The 21,569-nt window shown below is 38.2% G+C and overlaps 1 long non-coding RNA gene across 1 annotated transcript in view; it reads right to left on the bottom strand.

Annotated features, from left to right (window-relative positions):
• LOC125610392 overlaps positions 1–21,569 on the bottom strand; it is a 53,800-nt gene that overhangs the window by 25,518 nt on the left and 6,713 nt on the right. Inside the window, exon 2 of the long non-coding RNA XR_007340416.1 lies at positions 8,398–8,618. This is a non-coding gene — a long non-coding RNA (uncharacterized LOC125610392). The remainder of the gene's footprint in view (positions 1–8,397; positions 8,619–21,569) is intronic.

Raw genomic sequence — 21,569 nt, 5'->3', positions numbered from 1 at the left:
TTGCTTGAACACATGACAGCATATGACATCCCCTCCTTATCAAAAGCCTTTTCAAGATTTCTGTGACACTGTATTCCCTGACCTAAGTCTCATTTGCTAACCTAATCCCCTGTCAGAATTTTACAGGCTAGAGTTTCCTAGGTCTAGGTCTTACACTTCTCTCAACACATGGTACCTCCCCTAGGTATTCTCATTGCCCCCATCCATGTGCTAATGACTCCATGGACATCTCTACCCCATACCTCCCTTTTAAACCCCAGAACTATATATTCAACTTTTACAATGTCCTTGGATGCCCTGTGAGCATCTCAAACACTGCATATCCAAAGTTAACTCTTGATTCCCCCTATATGCCTGTTGCTCTCTAAGACTTCCTGAATCAGCATCTGGAACCACTTTCCATATAATTGCTCATGCCAGAGTTCTAGGCATTCATGGTTTTTATATTTCCCTCACCACTCATCAAATGTTAGAGATGCTACCTCTTAAATCGTTCTCAAATCTTCCTTATCTTTGGTTCACCCTACTCTAAGCCACCATCTCCTCTTTTAGTCTCTAGCTTGCCTATTGACCACCCTGCCTTCAGTCAGACTTCTTCAGTCTTTGCTATGCACAACAGTCAGAGTGGTATTTCTAGATTTCTATTTGATCATTTTCTCTATCCCTTGGTTAATATCCACATACTAAGTGAAGAATTGAAATTACAAGGTCTTGTCTTTTCTTTTCTCCTAAGTTTACTTCTCTTAGCTGAATTTACTTATTCTGTAGTGTTGGGAAAGTGTTTCCAAAAACACAGTAACACTCTTAAAGAAGTTTGTATTGCCTTTATAAACTCTCCAGTTTTTGTGAAGATTTGAATAAAGTGTTTTGACATTTCTCAGATTTCTTAGTGCCTTCATTTTAAGTATTTCTTCTTAAAGGGGCTCTTGACACCTCTCACTCCTCTTTCTGGCCCTGGAGTCTTTGTCCTGTATTCTCCCTCTTCTCCTAACTAATCAGACATCAAAAGGCTCTTTGTCAGAGCAGATCTCTGACAGAGAAAGAAGATAAGGGAGTACCTTATATTATATTTTATAGAGGAAGATAACAAAGAGTGAGACTCAGCCTTTAGTCCTAAGAGCTGGGGCTGGTGTTCCGCAGAGATGACAACAAAGCAAGACAATGAAACAATAAAGAAGGGTTATGGCTCAGCGGTAAAGCACTCACCTAGCACATTTGAGGCCCTGAGTTCAATCCTCAGCACCACATATTGTGCTCAACTATAAAATAAATATTTTTTAAAAAAGAAACAATAAAGAAGCATGGTTACCTATGAAACTTCTGTTGTACAGTCTATTCTTCTAGATCCCTGGTAAAATATCCATTCACCACACACACTTGTGAAATGGTCTTGCCTCCATTCTGAGAGCACCTATTTAACACTGAGATTACCTACTTGTTCATACTTAGTACAGAAGAAAATTAAATGAGCTATAATAATATTTAGAGTAAATGCGCTGTTAATATATGAGACTTGGGCTGGGCTTGTGGCTGCTTGCCTTGTACAGATGAGGCACTGGGTTTGATCCTCAGCACCACATAAAAATAAATAAACAAAATAAATGTATAAAAAATATATATGAGACTTGTTTTTAGAACTCAACTTTTGAGTTCTTTTTAACATCCAGAAACCTCTATCAGTTATGAGTCACGAAAACAATATTAGTAGAAATCAAAGAAAGAAAAAAATTATTCTTATCCCATCATGGCAACAAATCAAACTCTTTGTTGTTTCCTGTCCTGTATCTTTGCCTATGTATCTACCAGGCATTTCAGTTGCAAATATCTAAATAAGAAAGCATTGCCAAAAAGTCTAGATGTCGGACTAGCTTCAGATAAGGCTTAACCCAGCTGTACAAACTAAATCACCAAGTACCAGGTTTCTCTCAGCTCTTCTATTCCACTTGTCACTATGTTGACTTTATCTTTGCATTCTACAGTTGCCCTGGAGAGTTGCAGTCTAAAGATAAAAATTGTTGTTGTTGTTGTTGTTTTTCCTCTCTACTCTCATACTCAACATGGTACACTTTTTCCCACACTATAAGCAATTCTCCAGCAGACACCAACTGGGAATCCTATAATTCAATTTAATTCTTTTTTTTAAAATTTATTTTCTTAGTTGTAGTTGGATCCAATACCTTTATTTGATTTGTTTATTTTATATTTTTATATGGTGCTGAGGATCGAACCCAGTACCTTGCACGTGCTAGGCAAGCACTCTACCGCTGAGCCACAACCCCAGCACCTCAATTTAATTCTTAAGCTGTTTACCTGGAGACAGTGTCAGATCCCACAGGTTGAAGGCTCAGTTGCATAAGAAGAGTGCTCCCCTTCTGATACCAGTAGCAATATTTCCCATTATCACACATTACCAAAACAGGGGATTCTCTTTGGTGACTCCCAGAGAACTGAAAGTTTTTCTTTCCCAGAAACCCTGATAAATAGGCTCATCTAATTTGGCCAGGAAGAAGTTCAGATTGACCTAAGTCATCAGGACTCCCTCCCATGGCTGAAAAATAGAGATCATTTCTTCCCACACAAAATCTACACGATTTTAAGGTAAAAAAGAAGTAGGAATGCTTAGCAGTATGAACAATATGTACTTGTTGCCACATACCAACTCAATTTGTTTTGCATAGTTATAATCATGACTTGGCTGTGATTTTTCTATTCTGTTTTTTAAATATAATATTTTATAGAATTATATTTCAATGTTTGAGACTGATAATATGAATATTTTCAATGTTCTTACATTTATGTCATTTCTGTGATTCTGTCATCATTTAAACTTAACTGTGAAATACGGTTTACACAAATAAAAATTCTAGTGACAAATTGTTTAGATAATATGAGCAAGTAAAATTAATCATCTCTGGAAACTGGTGTATCATAACAATGATAATAACATATCTTTTGTGTGCTAAAATGTTTAAGGCCAAGAATTTAAGTTCAATATGCATTCACTGAGTTATTCATTTATTTAACAGACATTCAATGAACGCTCATGTGTGCCTTTGTGTGCTAGAGCTGTAGGAAATACATAGATGAATCAAACCTGGTCCCTAACCTCAAGGGCATGCCTGGGTTTTATCAGCATTTTCCCCAAATCTCATTCTATTTCATAATCTTATTTTCAGTATGTTTTACTTTGATGTAGCAAAATTAAGTAACAGGCTGGGCATGGTTGTGCACGCCTGGAATCCAGTGATTCAGGAGGCCAAAGCAGGAAGATCTTAAGTTCAAGGCCAGCCTCAGCAATTTAATGAGGCCCTAAGTAACTTTGAGATCCTTTCTCAAAATAAAAAATGAAAAGGTCTAGGCATGTGGCTCAGTGGTTAAGCACTCCTGGGTTCAATCCCCAGTACTCCCCAACCCAAAAACAAAACAAAATAAAACAGGTTTCAGTAACAACCTCAAGTTTTATCTCTGATAATTTTTCTTCCCTGGAACAGCCTGGACATTATTTCAGTCTTCTTCAGACTGACTGTCAAGCCACAGGATTTTGTGTCTGACTGTAAAATAGATCCTCACATACTTGTTTTTATGCTTCTAGAACTTAATTATCAGCACATAATAGACTTCATTAGATGGAGGCAAATACCATACTCCTGGATGCCACTCCTTCACAAATTAATATATTTGTGTGTGTGTGAATTTGTTTTTACTGTGTTTTAGAACATGGGGTGAGAAGTTACTTTGGCAAAATTAATGTATTGTTAAGTGCAATTCTAATCAACCATCAAATTAATTGTAAGTATAACATAATTTAAAAATAATTTAAATATCTTCTAGAAGACTATAAAAACAAATTTTTAAAAATGAGTGAATTATTTGGGCTGGGGCTGTAGCCCAGTGGCAGAGTGCTTGCCTGGCATGTGTGAAACACTGGGTTTGATCCTTAGCACCACATAGAAATAAACAAATAAAATAAAGCCATTCTGTCCATTTACAATTACAATTTTTTTAAAATAAGTGGATTAAACTGGGCATAGTGGTGCATGCCTGTATCCCAGCAAATCAGGAGGCTGAGGCAGGAGGATCACAAGTTCAAAGCCAGACTCAGCAATTTATTGAGGCCCTAAGCAACTTATCAAGACTCTGTCTCAAAATAAATATAAATAAATAAATAAGGGCCAGAGATATGGTTCAGTGGTTAAATGTTCCAGGTTCAATCCCTGGTACAAAAATTAAAAAAAAAAAAAAGTGGATTAGCCTGTCACAGAAACTTTAAATATGTTACAAAATTATAACTAAAATAGAGGTGAATCTTCTTTCCAAATAATATATGTAGATAGTCTCAACTTTAGGAGGTGGGGGTGAGGCTTAAAGGAGCTGCTTTTAGAGTGGGTTAGACTTAGTAACTCTCTGAAAGGAAGAACAGAAAATAACAACTTTACAGTGGAAAAACCTGACAAACACCACCTTAACCAAGTAATGAAAGTTAACATCATGGGTGATGTCACTATTGATTTCATCTATCATCCCTGGTGGGATGATGAGAAGGGCACTTGCCCTCTGGGATATTCTTTCCAAAAACTTATAAGCTCATTATAATCATGACAAAACATAGGACAAACCAAAATTAGTAAGCATTCTACAGAATATCTTGCCAGTACTCCTCTAAATTGCCAAGGTCACGGAAAATAAGACTGAGAAACTATTACAAACCAGACAGACTCTGAAAACATAGCATTTAAATGCAATGTGGTACCTTGCATTGGATTATGGAACGCTAATGGAAAAACTGGTGGAACTCAAAGTCTGGCACTTATTCTAATTGTCATAATAACGTAGCAATGTTAGTTATTTAACTTTGGCTAATTTACCATGACAATGTAAGATGTTAACAATGGGGACCACTAGGCAAGGGACTTGCTGTATGCTTTTTGTAACTTTTCTATAAATCTAATTACTTACCAAATTAAAATGAAATCTTGGGCTGGGGTTGTGGCTCAGTAGTAGAGTGCTTACCTAGCATGTGTGAGGTACTGGGTTTGATTCTCAGCACCACATAAAATAAATTTTAGAAAAAGAAAAAGGTCTGTTGACAACTAAAAAATATTTTTTAAAAATGAAATATTTTTCTCATTTAAATATTTATTGAACACCTAATATACATCAGACATTATTTTTTAGGTATTAACACTGCCCATGTTTTCAAGGTGCTTACCATTGAGTCGGTAATGAGACAGGTGCAGCAGCATTCCATCATCAAATAAAAGTAAGAGGTATTGAATGTCCCTACCTCATGTATGAACAACCTTGATTAGAACTGAAGATACAAATGAGTTGCATGAACAAGTGACTCAGATGCGTATGGTACCTACTCTTGCTACATTTATTTATACCTGTCCTTTAACATATGTCTATAGCCTATGACCAGTTAAATGAGGGGGAAAAAAATACAATCCTGGTTTTCTGATGAATCTCTCTGACAGTGTTGTGGCAAACACCTAAAAGTGAGTGATCACAGTATCACATCCCCATTCAGGGGTGGTACTAAAAGAACAGAAAATTCTCCCATGTGCATAACTTTAAGCAGTGCAACAAGTTGTTCCCTTTGCCTGGAAAGAAAGATAGTCAAAGGCATGCATTTACACTAATTTAAGGACACAATTAATGAGTAGTTGGGATTTGGAAAAAATGAGCTTGAGGCTGGGAATGTAGCTCAGTAGTAGAGTGTTTCCCTAACATGTGTGAGGCCCTGAAAAAGAAGATGGAAGGAAATCTGAGGAATAAAGAGTATAAGAATATTTGTATTGCATGTGAATGCCCATCAAATGACAACCACTTCAAAGAAGGCTCTTAATCACGTGAACAATGTGACATACACTATAGATGTCAATCAGATAACTGTATTTATGTGGGTTTGTCTCTGTGTCTTCTATTCTGTACCGTTGGTCTACATGTCTATTTTGGTGCCAATACCATGCCATTTTTGTTACTATAGCTTTGTAATACAGTTTAAGGCCTGATATTGTGATGCCTCCTGCTTCACTCTTCTTGCTAAGGATTGCTTTGGTGATTCTGGGTCTCTTATTTTTCCAAATGAATTTCAAGATTTCTTTTTCTATTTCTATAAGAAATGACATTGGGATTTTAATTGGAGTCACACTGAATCTGTATAGCGCTTTGGGTAATATGGCCATTTTAACAATATTAATTTTGCCTATCCAAGAGCATGGAAGATCTTTCCATCTTCTAAGTTCTTCAATTTCTTTTTTTAGTGTTCTGTAGTTTTTATTATAGAAGTCTTTCACCTCTTTTGTTAAATTTATTCCCAAGTTGGTTTTTGTTTGTTTGTTTGTTTGTTTTGTTTGTTTTTTGAGGCTGTTGGGAATGGAGTCGTTTTCCTAGTTTCTCTTTCAGAGGATTCATCACTGATATATAGAAATGCATTTGATTTATGGGTATTGATTTTAGATCCTGCTACTTTGCTTAATTCATTTATTAATTCTAGAAATTTTCTGGTAGATGTCAATCAGCCTCTTTCTCCAGCACCTACTTCCTGGCAATCTTGCTTAATAGATCAAAATGGCCCTGGAGGCAGAGATAAAAGTTATGCATGGAGTTATCAATATTGGCTTTCCCTTATCAAGACTTTAGTCATTAATGAGAATTAAACGAGTCAACATTAGAGACCAACAGTAAGTCTTTGATATGACACCATTCTCTGGCAAACCAGCCAACCACCTTATGGCAGAATAGTTATATTGACCCCTTTCTTATAAACGTGCAACAATTAATCTTAACTGAAATAGATATTTATTCTGAACATGGAATTGCCTTCCTGGCCTGCAGTTCTTCTGACAAAATCATAATCCTTGGACTTATACAATTTTTAATTCACTAGTTTGCTAGTTCACACAGTACTTCTGGCCAAAGAACTTAACTGTAGCAAATGAAGAACATCAGTGGGTTCATTCCCATTGTCCTTAAGCAGTTGACTTTAAAGAACAGCAGGAGCGGTCTACTGAAGACTAAATGATATGCCAGCCAAGTGACATCTTGCATAGTTGGGATGCAACCTTTGGGATACTGTACATGCACTAAACCATCAACCAATATATGCTGCTGATTTCCCCTTGGCCAGAATAGAAGGACCTGGGATTCAAAGGGTAGAAGTGAGGGTGGCTTCTATCACTGTCAGCTCTAAAATTTCATTTGAAAATATTTGCTCCCTATACCTATAAATTTGGGATCTATAGGTTTATAGATAGTAGTTTCAAAAGAAGGATACACTCTACTGGATAGCAAGACTATGCTTGATTATTTTAGGTCTCTCTGAGCTAATAATAAAGAAGATGGTTAATACAATGCTACTATGAATAATATTGATTATCATGGGGAAATATCATTGTTTATACACAATAGGAATAGAAAGGAATATATATAGAAATCATAGGATTTCAAGGTACCTCTCAATACTCTGATATTCAGTGGGAAAGTTAATGGAAAGATACAAAACTGAATATAGGGAAGATCACTGCTGACATTGATCCTTCAGAAATAAATGTTTTTATCACCCCACCAAGTAAAAGAACCACAAGCAGCTAAGGTAACAACTAAACACAAAGAGAAATGGAATAAGCAATGGAAAAAAAGAAGTTAAAAATACCAATTATGGTTACATGACCAGTTGTAAAAACAAGAACCATGCATATTGTCTTTCTTGCTTCCTTAACTTAATTTTATAAATATTAACCACTTCTTACTATTTCTTACCTATGCTTTTCTCATTTTCTTCTATTTAGTATAATGTATGTTAATACTGGTTATATAATTTCAGGATATGAAAATGATATAGAGTAGAAAAGGGATGGATACCACCCAGAGGTGACTAAAGGAGGATTTTATGCCTTCTCTTTTGAGGAGAGAATGAGTACACAGTTGTTATGAGGGATACTTGCATCATGCTAGAAAGAAGTATAATGATTTTTTTGTTGACAGTGCTGGGAATTTTTAAACCTAGGACCACTCACATGCTAGGTAGTTCTCTACCACTGAGCTTCACCCCTAGCTAATGTTGTTATTTTTATTTTGGAATGAGTTGCAGGTAAAAAGAAGTGTGGATGTTTGCTGAATTGACAGTACATAGATTGTAGCAGTTCTGTTATCAACTCAGCATCACTACTACCCTCTCTCAACCCTTAGGCATCACAGAAAAAGAAGCCAGGAACCACATTTTCCAGATCCTCTTCTCTGACTGGTTCCAGGTTGTAGTTTACCAATAAGATGCACTTGGATGATATTTGGAGAGCAGAAGAGGACAAGTCACTGTTTTCTAGTGGTAGTTGCAACCATATATGTGGGCAGACATGAGAGCCATACAGTTTCCCAGGAGCTCTTAAAACTTACCTACATCCACTCACTGCTTCAGACTCTTAAGACAATTGGTAGAAGCTTCTCAGATTCTTGAAATTTGTGATGCCTTTGTAGCAAGCTCTTGAGAGCCGCTTACTTATTGGTGTTTCAGAGTGAGATATTCAGTGGCACTTTCCTGATCTTCTTCAGCTTTTATTCCCCTGATCTTCCAAAGGTTGTATAAATTCCTAATTCACATATTCAATCTCTCATACCTAGGAAATAAAGAACGGTTTCTGTTTTCTGATTCACTTGAATTTCAAGTGGTTACACCAATTTATGCTACTGATAGTTTGGGAGCCCTCATTTATGAATTAGCCATTATTATTATCATTTGCCCACTTTAATGTTTTCTTAATTTAATGTTTAGCTTTATATGTCAATTGGTTAGGCTATAGGATACAGGTTTTTGTTTTGTTTGTTTTGTTTTTTGTTTTGGGGAGAGGTACTGGAGATTGAACTCCAGCATTCAACCACTGAGCTACATCCCCAGCCCTATTTTGAATTTTATTTAGAGACAGGGTTGAGTTGCTTAGAGCCTTGTCCTTGATGAGGCTGGGAGATCCTCCTGCCTCAGCTTCCAGAGCTGCTGGGATTACAGGCATGTACCACTGTGCCTGGCTAGGAAACAGTTTTTAAATCCAACACCAAGTGTTACGGTGAAGACATTTTATAGGTGTAGCTAACATCTATAATCTGTTGATTTAAGAAAAGGATATTACCAGTCAGGCATGGTGGTGAGCACTTGTAATCCCAACTATTAGGAAGTCTGGGTTTGGAGAATTGCAAGTTCAGGACCAGCCCAGGCAACTTCGCCGCAGTCTGGCTGGGCACACAATCACGAGCCACCACACAGCTTGTAGATTCAAACAGCAACTCTTTATTCCCGAACTCACACCAGCCGTCTACAAACACATTCTGGGGAAATCCACGTTCTCTGCCCAAATACCCCTCCACTGGGCTTCTATCTCCCCAAAAAAACTGTCTGAATCCCGTGAGAACTCAAGGGGAACTCAGGCAGCAGGATACGCCCTATTCCCAGCAGGAATAATCTTAAACCTGGAACGCCCTAAACCCGATTATCCTAAACCGGGAACACCCTAATCCGCCCTGGTCTTTGAGCAAGGTCACCTACATGCAATGTCACTGCAAAATGTCCTATTTCCACGAGTCCTTCCACTAAGCAACATGGAGTACGCTGGCAAGGAAATTGTCATACCTACTTGGCTAATGGCTCCCAGCACCAACTTAGTGATATCCTGTCTCAAAAATAAAATTATAGAAAGGACTGGGGACATAGTGCATTGGGAGAGTGTTTCCCTAGTATGCATGAGGCCTTGGGTTAATCCTTAGTACTGCAGAAAGAAAAGGAAAGGAAAAGAAAACTTAGTACCTTTGATGATGTAAATAGACCTCATCCAATCAGTTGAAAGGCTATCAGATCAAAATCTGGGGCTTCCCAGAAAAAAAAAAAAAAAAAAGAACTTGTCTCAGCATTATCTATCTATCTATCCATCTATCCATCCATCTACCCATCTACTTATCGTTTATTGGTGATTCTGGAAAACCCTCACTAATACAGATTTTGGTATCAGGAAATGGGGTACTGCTGTAACAAATACCAAATTTATGAAAGTGGTTTTGAAATTGGGCAATGAATAGAGGATGGATGAATTTTGAGGCACATAAAATAAAATTTCTAGATCTGTTGGAAATATGGAGATTAAGGTGCTTTTGGTGAGGTCTCGTATGGAAATGAGAAACATGTTACTGCACATTGGAGAAAAGATGATCCTTTTTATAATGTGGCATACTTAACTTTCATTGTTAGGTGGAAAGTAGAAATTGGAAACAATGAACTTGGCTATTAAACTCCAGGAGATTTCTAAAAAAAATGTGGATGGTAGTACTTGATTTCTCTTCTTGTTGTTTATAGTAAAGTTTGAGAATAAAGAGATAAATTGAGGAAGGAACAGCTATTAGTGATCTGGAAATTTCTCGTCCTATTTAGATAGTATGCACTGGAACCAGAGCCAAGCATGGAGCAGGACAAATTTCTGCTGAAAAAATTGGAGTGTGACTTATGGATCTAATCAACCATGTCAGCAGAAGCTATGAATAGAGATGGAATAATTCAGGAAAGGTCTATAGAGAACTATCTATGCAATGGTATAGATCCCCTTAATATACATGGAAGATGAACAAGGCTTTTAAGAATATTCTATCAGTAGAAACACTGACATCTTTGACATAAGGGGACAGAGACAGAAAGAAATGAAGGAGGACTGTCAGACTTCAGGGATTACAGGCAAGAAACAAGCTGATACAATTACTCAGCTACACATATATGATATGATTCAATAAAAAGGAAGAATAATACTGAGGCAGAAGACAGAGAGGCAGCCCTAGGAGCAGGGACCAAAGAGGCCCCCTCAGGCACAGAGAGTTAATCAATTTGCATAGGATTATTCTCAAATCTTGAAACCTAATGGAATTTGTTCTGCTGGGTTTCAAACTTGTTTGAGACAAGTGTTCCTTTTATTCCTTCAATTTTCTCCCTTTCAGGATAAAAGTGTCCTACCATTATATTCTAGAACAAGCAATTGATTTTCTAATTTAATAGGTGCACAAATGAAGATTAATTTCGCTCAAGAACAGACCATGTGGGGCTGGGGTTGTAGCTCTGTGGTAGAGCGTTCACCTAGCACATGCAAGGTGAACTGGCTTCGATCCTCAGCACCACATAAAAATAAATTAATAAATAAAGGTATTGTGTCCAACTACAACAACAACAACAAAAGAACAGACCATGTAAAGTGTCACATGTATATTTGATTAGGTAATTTAGATTATGAAATTGTATTTTTAAGTTGATATATAGATGAGATGTGAGATTTAGAGTTGATGTTGAAATGAGTTAGGACTTTTGGGGATGTTGGGATGGGATTTTGTGCATGAGACATATTTGAATTTGAGGGGTTAAAAGCAGACTACATGGACTTGAACAATGTCCTCCAAAAATCCATATCCAGGGGGCTGGGGATGTGGCTCAAGCAGTAGCGCGTTAGCCTGGCATGCGTGCGGCCTGGGTTCGATCTTCAGCACCACATACAAATAAAGATGTTGTGTTCGCCGAGAACTAAAAAATACATATTAAAAAAAATTCTCTCTCTCTCTCTCTCTCTCTCTCTCTCTCTCTCCTTAAAAAAAAAAATCCATATCCAGGAGGCTGGGGTTGTGGCTCAGTGGTAGAGTGATTGCCTAGCAATGTGTGAGGCACTGGGTTTGATCCTCAGCACTACATAAAAATAAATAAGTAAAATAAAGATATTGTGTCCATCCGCAACTAAAAAAAATTTTTTTTAAATCCGTATCCACTAGAATCTCAGGATGTGGCCTTATTTGGAAACAGAATCTTCAGAGATAGAGTCAAATTAAGATGAAGTCATACTAGATTATAGTGGGCCCAAAATATGATCAGTGTCCTTGTAAGAAGCTCATGATGTATCATTCTTAAAGAAAACGGGAACAGGAAAACACCATGTCTCTAAATGTCCCCTTTCTGTTCCCAAAAATGTAGCCAAGTTAAAGGAACAATGATAGCAAGCTTGGTATGGACTGTCCAGATACATATTATCTTGAAGGACACTGCTTTCTTTTGTTCGCACTGGAAACTAGGGCAAGTTAGAGTTGTCTGTAGAAAGCTACTTTCTTGCATGTACACCAGGACAGTTACTCCTTGGGATGCTGGCCGCACAAGCAAACTAAGCAAGCTATTGCTGATGGTGTTGCTGCTTTTACAGCCCAACATACAAAACTCTGCTTTCAGTGATTATTGGCACAGAACTGAGAGCACTGTGGAGAGGGTATGTGTCACTTGTCAGTTGGCTGCCACTGGACAAAATGCCTTGAAAAGGAGGAGGCACTACTTGGTTGGTAAAGCACCTTGAAGGTGCTCTGTTCAGTCTATTTGCCACTGAATTCTTCTTACATTAGTCACTGGTCTCTTACAAGCTTTCTCCAGTAATTCATGTGTCCCATATGCTGTCTCCAGGCACTTTCTTTGCCTTTCAGAAACATATTCCATTGCCCTGGAACAACTGAGGTGTGACTGTGACATAAAGAAAGACTCAGACATGTGAAGACAGAGGTAGGGATTGGAGTAATATAGCAACAAGCCAAGAAACACCAAAGAAGGGAAGTAAGTTCCATTACAAAGAGCTAGTAAACAAGCACAAAATGATTTTCACTTAGAACCTTCAGAAGGAACCAGCTCTGTGGACATTTTGATTTTGTACTTTAGCCGCCAGAACTATGGTATAATAAACTTCTGTTGTTTTAATCCATCCACTGTGTGGCAATTTATTACAGCAGGCCTAGGAAACTAAATTATAGGCATTTAGTATTGACTGCAACTTCTTTGCTGTATTCTAAATATATTTTTAAAATATCTGGGTCAGAAATAATTTCTTTCAATTTGTCACTTTGATTTTCACTTTGTTGAATATTTTTACACTGTTTGGTGGAACTGGAAATTAGTATAACCGCCATGGAAATCAGTATGGAGGTTCCTCAAAAGACTTGGCATGGAACCACCACATGACCTAGCTATATCCCTCCTTGGTATTTATCCTGAGGAATTAAAGTCATCTTACTATAGTGATACATGCATACTCATGTTTATAGCAGCACAATTCACAATAATCAAACTATGGAACTAATCTAGTTGTGTCCATCAATGGATTATAAAAGAAAATGAAATTATGGCATTTGTAGGAAAATGGATGGAACTAGAGACCATCATGTTAGGCGAAATAAGTCAAACTCAGAAAGTAAAGGGTTGTATGTTTTCTCTCATGCAGAAGCTAGAGAATAAGAAGAAAAAGAAAGGTGGGGATAGATCTCCTAAATATCAAAAGGAGATCAGCACAGAAGAGGGACCAATGGGTAAAAGGTGGGGCGAGATGGGGGAAGTGCCGAGGTGTGAAATTGGCCAAGTTATATTGTTATATTGTGTGCTTGTATGAACATGTAACAACAGTATGTACAACATCCCATCAGTATATACAACTATAATGTACCAATAAAAAATGTGGTGGAAAAAAAGATTTTCACTTTGTCTATGATGCCATTGATGTATGCTGCAGATTAAACCCAGGGCCTTGTACATGCTAGGCAAATGCTCTATTCACTGAACTATGTCCCCAACTGATGTATACAATTTTTTTTTTATTTAGAATTGAACCCAAGGGTACTCTACCACTGAACTGCATCCCCAATCTTTCTAATTAGATAAACATGACAGCAGAATGCATTCAACTCATTATATACAAATGGAGCACAACTTCACACAGTTCTCTGGCTGTACATGATGCAGAGTCCCAGTCCTTATTTTTTATTTTGTGGCAGGGTCTTGTTTAGTTACTGAGGGTCTTGCTAAGTTGCTAAGGGTTTAGCTAAGTTGACCTCAAACTTGTGATCCTCCTACCTCAGCCTCCCTGCCAGGAGCAAATGCCTGGCTGATGTATGTAATTTTTTATGTAAAAATGTATGAATGCTATCCTTCAAGTTTTATGCTTTTTGTGTCCTACTTCAGAAATTCTTACTCTGAAACAGCAAAGATAATTTCCCCTACTTTCTTCTAAAAGCTTCTATGAATGGTGTGAGATAGGATTGTATTTTTTAATCAAAGTGCCAGCATTTAATACATATCCAATATCTTTTCCACCGATTTGTAATTCTACCTTTATCATATATCACATTCCATATATACAGGGGTATGTTTTTAGCTTCTGTCTTCTGTTCCATGGGTCTATTTATCTATCCTTATATTAATATCACATTAATTACTATAACTTGATAGTAGTGGTTCTTTTTTTTTTTTAACAGAATGGCTTTCTTTATTTTTATGCAGTACTAAAGATCCAACCCAGTGTCTCACACATGCTAGGCAAGCGCTCTGCCACTGAGTTATAGCCCTAGCCCAGTAGTGGTTCTTGATCAGAGGCAATTTTACCTCCTGTGGGATGTCTGGCAATATCTGGAGCATTTTTGGCGGCAGTAGGGAACAGAGGGTGCTAATATTATCTAGAGGGTAGAAGTCAGAGGTGCTGCTAAACATCCAACAATGCATAGGACAGTTCCCCAGAACCAAGAATTATCCACCTTAAAATTTCAATGGTGCTGAGGTCCAGAAACCCTATTTTATAGTAAGAATTGATATCTAGTAAGACATTGCTTTATCTACCTGAATCTTCACAATAACTCTATGATATGTACCATTACTAGTTTCACTTTACAAATGGGAAAACTGAGGCCCTAAAAGGCTGAGTAATGTGTTCTACATCATATGTTTTTTTTCTTTTTCTTCTTCTATTAGCTCTTTTTGGTTGTACATGACAGTAGAATGTATTTTAACATATCACACATATATGGAATATAACTTCCCATTCTTGTGGTTGTACATGATATGGAGTTACATTGGTCATGTATTTGTACATAAACAGGAAAGTTATGTCTTATTCATTCTACTGTCTTTCCCATTCTCATCTCCCCTCCCTTCCCTTCATTTTCCTTTGTCTAATCCATCATACATTTCTTAATAATTATTGAAACTAAGTACAAACTTAAGTAAAACTCCCTATAATAAGATAGTTCACATCATGTCCTAAGATGGGGATCCCAAATCCCAGCAATTTTTATACTGATTGATTGATTTTAAAGAAAACTCACTGTGTATCTTTATATGCCAGCTCCTCAGATGAATAGTGGAAAGGCCAAACAAATAAACCAAAACTCCTACCTTCATGGAGTTCATAGCCTTGTGGGGAGATAATAATGGGAACAACCTACAGGTGCTATGGCAGGAGGTCACTTTGATTTCTTACCACAAGACAGTGTTTTAAAATCTTCAAGGATATTTGTCATCCTATGTATTCTCAATTTTTGCTTAATGCAAGTTTTACTCTATGATGAAAGGGGTTTTTAAATAAGGTTCAACTTTAACTCATCTCTATTCAAATTATTATAAATTCCCAATAAACTTACCAAGTGGAATCTTACTTTGTATAGGGGCATGTAAAATAATGGAAATATTCATAAAAAAATCAACAATTTCATCTCTTTTTTTTGTTTAGAAAAAATACTTGTCAATTGAATCTGAATTAATAGTAGGGCTTCTATGATGAAACAGCAGAATGAAAGCACCATTTAATCTCCCTCTGCTTTTCAGAAGTTTGGAATGAAGACCTGAGGGGTCATTAAGTTCTCTCTGTGGTAGCAGGATGGATGTGTTAGTCTCAAACCATTCATAATAGATAGGTGTCTAGTCTAGCCTTAGAAATCTACTCATATGATCATCGCTCCACAGCCTCCCTCAGCAGTTCTTAAGTGTTCTTAGAATTTTAATATTTATTAAATCCAAACCTCATCAACTTATTTTCAAAGCCCAGACAATGGTAGGCGGAATCTGTTATAATTGATTAGTCACCTGTCCCTTCCTTGCCAGATGCTCATCTTGCAGCCAGGCACTTTCCATTGTTGAACAACTTCCTTTCTCTCCTCATTGCCAGACTTTCTTCTATTTAATCTTACATCACCTCCCCATTCCACATCCTTCCATTCAGATCCTATCTCTCCTTTTCTGGCTGCTTGACTCTCAGTCTCCTCTAGAATCAATTCTGGGAGTACTCCTGATTCCTGATGCTGGGTTTTGAAACTTTTCAGTTGCTCAGCTTGCTTTTTCTAAACAGTAATGCATTAGTCATAGTAACCCTAAACATAGTAGCCATACTATCTAATTGCCTATTACTGTACCTGCCTAAGAGAAATGAATACCTATATTGTAATATTACATTTATGGAAAACAATCTAGCTTTGATGCTTACATTAGCTATTTAGCCATTTTGTGCCACTTTAGCTATATATTGCTTTTGTACTTAAGTAGATTGACAAAGAACATCAACTTTCCTTAGGATGGTTTGGCCAGTGTTTAGTTGGAAAGTCAAAAAAAAGAGCAATTCAATTTTAAATGTTCCTACCCTAAGCATTCACCCAACAAGTATTCATAAATACCTGCTGTGTTCAAATACTGATACTTTAGCATGACTAAGACCCAGACACAGTCTTCCTGAAGTTCATCTCCTCAGTGGAATGTCAAGGCTTTTGACTAATAATTATGATAAGATGTAATAACTGCTTTAAATGTCATGGGAGCCTAATGGAAATCATCTTGGTCATGAAAAGTTTTCTGCACAGCTCAGTCTGATGCAGTTGCTATGATGAAAGGGGCTATAAGATGAACAATATCTGATTTCTACCCTCATGAACTCACAGTCTAGTGGGGAAGACTGAATGGGGCAAATTCTGTCTAAAAGCCTTGAAGTTTATAAAAAGAAAATGCTCAGCTGAATCTTGAAGGATAAGAAGACTGTGGAATAGAGAAAAGTAGAAGGAGAAACTCTTTCAGGTAGGGTAAGAGTCAGAACAAAGATTAAGAAGCATCACCCACAGGGTATGCTCAAAGAACCACAGGCCATTTGGTACGCATAAGGGTAAAGAATAAGCTCCGGAGTGGTAACAGATGAGACCAAACACACACACGTGCCCAAAGAAGCAGAAGCCTGAGTAAGGATTTAATATAGCTATAACAATGCTGATACATGCAGGTCTGTGTTTTAGGAAGATCCCTAAAGTTGTGAAATGAAAGGTGGGTTTCTATTTTGAGCAAATGGATAGATTTGGTACCATTTCTGAGCTAGAGACCATTGTTAAAGGTAAAGATATGGGACACACAGGAAGTAATAAAGGGGAAATGAAAAACTCAGTTTGGGATATGTTATGGTTTGGATGTGAGGTGTCCCCCAAAAGCTCACGTGTGAGACAATGCAAGAAGGGTTAGAGGAGAAATGATTGGGTTGTAAGAGCCTTAACCCAATCAGTGAATTAATCCCCTGGTAGGGGTTAACTGAGTGGTAACTGAAGGCTGGTGGGATGTCGCTGGGGGAGGTGGAAATTGGGGGCGTGGCTTTGAGGTGTATACTTTGTATTTCACAAGTGGAGTCTCTCTCTGTTTCCTGATCATCCTGTGAGCTGCTTCCCTGTGCCACACATGATGTTCTGCCTCACGTTGAGCCTCAAGGAACGGAGCTGGCCTTCTATGGACTAAGACCTCTGAAACCGTGAGCCCTCAAATGAACTTTTCCTCCCCTAAAATTGTTCAGGTCAGATCTTTTAGTCACAGGAGTGAAAAAGCTGACTTAAACAGCATACATTGAATTTGAAGTGCCTTTGAGAAATCAAAGGGAAAATAGCAGAAACTTGGATAAATTAATGGGGAGAGCTCAGGACTGGAAGAGACTTATGAGTCATCATCTCTATAGATTTTAAAACAGGAGAAGTGATAGGACCAAATATTCCCAAATATTAAAATATTAATGGATAAAAAGTAATGCTGATCTATGATAATCTTTGTCTCAACAGATGAGTAACCTAAATTTCAATATTATAATTTTCCCCATGGTATCTAATGAAACTTTGTTAAGTTTTCCATTTCATTTTTTAAAAATATTTTTAGTTGTAGATGGACACAATACCTTTATTTTGTTTATTTAGTTTTTTATTTGGTGCTGGAGATTGAACCCAGTGCCTCATGAATGCTCTACCACTGAGCCACAACTATAGCCCTCCATTTTATTATTATTATTTATTTTTTTTAATGCAGCAGGAAAGGAGTAGGAAGTGGAAGCAACTTTATACTGAAGAAATTTATCAAACATCAATATAGCTAGGCAATCAAGGTTAACATCATCAGTGATAAGTCATGCTAATAGCCTGTACCCTTTATATTATATGAAGAGAAATGGCATGTGACTTCTGTGATATTTCTCCCCAAAACATATTTTCCCCATCTAACCATGAGAAAAACTCAGAGGAACTCAAATTGAGAGACATTTTGAAGAAAAAAAAGGAAAACAACAACAGTAAAATCCTAGTCAATGCATCTTAAAACTGTCAGACTAATCAAGGGCAAGAAAGTATGAGAAACTGTCAGACCAGAAGAGGATAGGGAAACATGATAACTAAATATAATGTGGTATCTTGGGTAGGATCCTGGAACATAAAAAGAACTTTTGGAGTGAAGGGACTAGTGAAATCTTTTTTTGTTGTTGTTCTTTTTAGTTATACATGACAGTAGAATATATTTTGATACATCATACATACACAGAATATAACTTCTCATTCTTGTGGTTGTACATAATGTGGAGTTTCACTGGTCATGTATTCATATATGAACATAGGAAAGTTATGCCTGATTCATTGTACTATCTTTCCCATTCCCATCTCCCCTCCCTTCTCCTCATTCTCCCTGTCCAATCTGGTGAACCACCACTCATCCCTCCCTCCCTTGTGAAATCTTTTTGGGGGGCAGTGGGGGAGAGTTTACCAGGCATTGAACTTAGGGGTACTCGACCACTGAGCCACATCCCCAACCCTATTTTGTATTTTATTTAGAGACAGGGTCTTATTGAGTTGCTTAGTACCTCCCTTTTGCTGAGGCTGGCTTTGAACTCATGATCCTCCTGCCTCAACCTCCTGAGCTGCTGGGATTACAGGCATGTGCCATCACACCCAGTGTTCCTGGTGAAATCTTAATAAGTGTTCAGTTAATAGTAATCTACCAATGCTGTTTTTTTTTTTTAGTTTTGATACATGTACCATGGTTATATAGAATGTTAACAATAAGGGAAACTGGGTGAAGGATATTCAAGAATTCTTTGTACTACCTTTACAAATTTTCTGTAAATATAATGCTATTCTAAAAATAAAAATCACTTTAAAAATATATTCAATAAACTTTTTTTTTTGAAACAGCTTTTAGGAAAAAAACTATTTCTCCCCATGTGTGTAAAAGCTATGGACAGAGAACAATCCATGGGATAAGCCAATATTTATTATAACACAGTCCAAGAAAAAGGAATGACAAGAACTGAGATCAGGAAATATAATGTTTAGGAGAGAGTAGGTAGGATCCAGTGTTAAGTAGTATAGTAAGATAAGGGCTAAATGTCTACAGGAAATAGAATAAAAAGCCTAGTAACAGGTCTAAATCTAAGTGAAAACGTGATATGTTCTGCCATGGCTGTAACACTAAATCAGTAGTAGAAATGAAATATTTAATAAATTATTTGGGGACAATTAGTTATCTACTGGAAGATACAATAAGTCCCTACTTACTATGGTTTCGATCTGGAATGTCCCCCAGAAGCTCATATGTTGAAGATTTGATCCCCAATGAAGCCATATCCAGAGGTGAGGCTTCTGGGAAGTGATTAGATCATGAAGCCTGTAACCTCATTAGAGGATTAATTCATTTTATAGATTAATAAGTTGAATGGACTACTGGGAGGAGGTGGAAACTATAGGCAGGTAGAACATGGTCCAAGGAAGTAGGTCACAGGAGGTGTTTTATTCAGCTTTTCTGCTTCTGTGATTGAAAGACCCAACCAGCACAACTCTAAAGGAGGAAAAATTTATTTGAGGGCTTACAGTTTCAGAGATCTCAGTCCATGGACAGCAGGCTCCATTCCTTGGGACTCAAGAAGAGGCAGAAGAGTGTGGCACAGGGAAGCATCTCACATGATGATCAGAAAGCAGAGAGAGATAGACTCTATTACCAGATAGAAATATATACCCCAAAGCCACACTCCCAGTCACACCTTACCTGCCTTCAGTTTCCACTCAGTTAATCCTTATCAGGGGATTAATTCACTGATTGGGTTAACGCTCTCACAACCCAATCATTTCTCCTCTGATGCTTCTTACATTGTCTCACACATGAGTTTCTGGAGGACACCTCACATCCAAAACACAACAGGAGGTATGTCCTTGGGGACTATATCTTATCTGTGGTCCTTTCCTTGCTCACTGTCTCTCTACTTCCTGGCAGCCATGAACTGAGCAGTTTTTCTCTGCCCACTCTTCTGCCATGATGTTTTGCCTTGCCTGAGGCCCAGAGCAAAAAATCCAGCTGACCATGGACTAAAACCTTTGAAATCTTAAGCCAAAATAAATATTTCCTCCTCCAACTTGTTTTGTGTCAATTATTTCAGTCATAGTGACAAAAAGCTGACTAAAACACTACCTCAGAGCATTTATAAAATATCAACTCCAGGTGAAAGATTTGATGTGAATCCAGCCAGACCTGGTTTAAAATTCCGGTAGTCCCAGCTACTTAGGAAACTGAGATAGAAGAATCATGTGATCTCACAAGTTTGAGATTAGCCTGGGCAACATAGTGAGATCCTGTCCCAAAAAGAAAAAAAAAATCAATATGAAAAGGTATATGAATATTTCAGAAGAAAATATAGATGAGTCTTTTTACCTTTAGGATATGTTTATCAGAGGGCGGGGGATATAACTCAATGTAAAGCGCTTGCCTAGAATTTGCAAGGCGATGGGTTCAATCTACGCACACACAAAGTTATGGGACCTATCTTAAATTTTATCCAACAGTAAGAGAAGAACTAACTGCAAAATAAATTTAAGGGGCCAATAGAAAACAAAAATAAGGCTGCTTGAAAATAAACTTCTGGTAGGAGGGGCAGGGCAGAGCTGCCGCCCGCGCCTGCAAGGTAGGCAGACCTGCGACAGACCGGCGGATCAGGCCCAGCGGCCTGCCGGCGTGGTACACACGTCACCCCAATTGGAGCAGGGGCAGAGCAGAGCCGCCACCTGCGCCCGAAAGGTAGGCAGACCTGTGACCAACCGGTGGAACAGGCCCAGCGGCCGGCCAGGGTGGTTGGCACGTCACCCCAATTGGAGTAGGAGCAGAGCAGAGCCTTCGCCCGCGCCCGGAACAGGCCCAGGGGTCCGCGGGTGTGGTAAACAAGTCACACCAATTGGAGGAGGGGCAGAGCAGAGCCACCGCCCGCGCCTGCAAGGTACGCAGACCTGCAACCGACCGGCGGATCAGGCCCGGTGGCCTGCCGGTGTGGTACACACGTCACCCCAATTGGAGTAGGGGCAGAGCAGAGCCGCCTCCCGCGCCCGGAATAAGCCCAGCGACCCGCCGGCATGGTAGACACATCACCCCAATTGGAGTAAGGGCAGAGCAGAGCCGCCGCCTGCGCCTGCAAGGTAGGCAGACCGCCGCCCGACCCTGCAAG

Source organism: Marmota marmota, unplaced genomic scaffold, assembly GCF_001458135.2.
Source record: "Marmota marmota marmota unplaced genomic scaffold, marMar, whole genome shotgun sequence".
Taxonomy (NCBI): Eukaryota; Metazoa; Chordata; class Mammalia; order Rodentia; family Sciuridae; genus Marmota; species Marmota marmota.
This window is presented reverse-complemented; position numbering and strand designations above follow the sequence as displayed.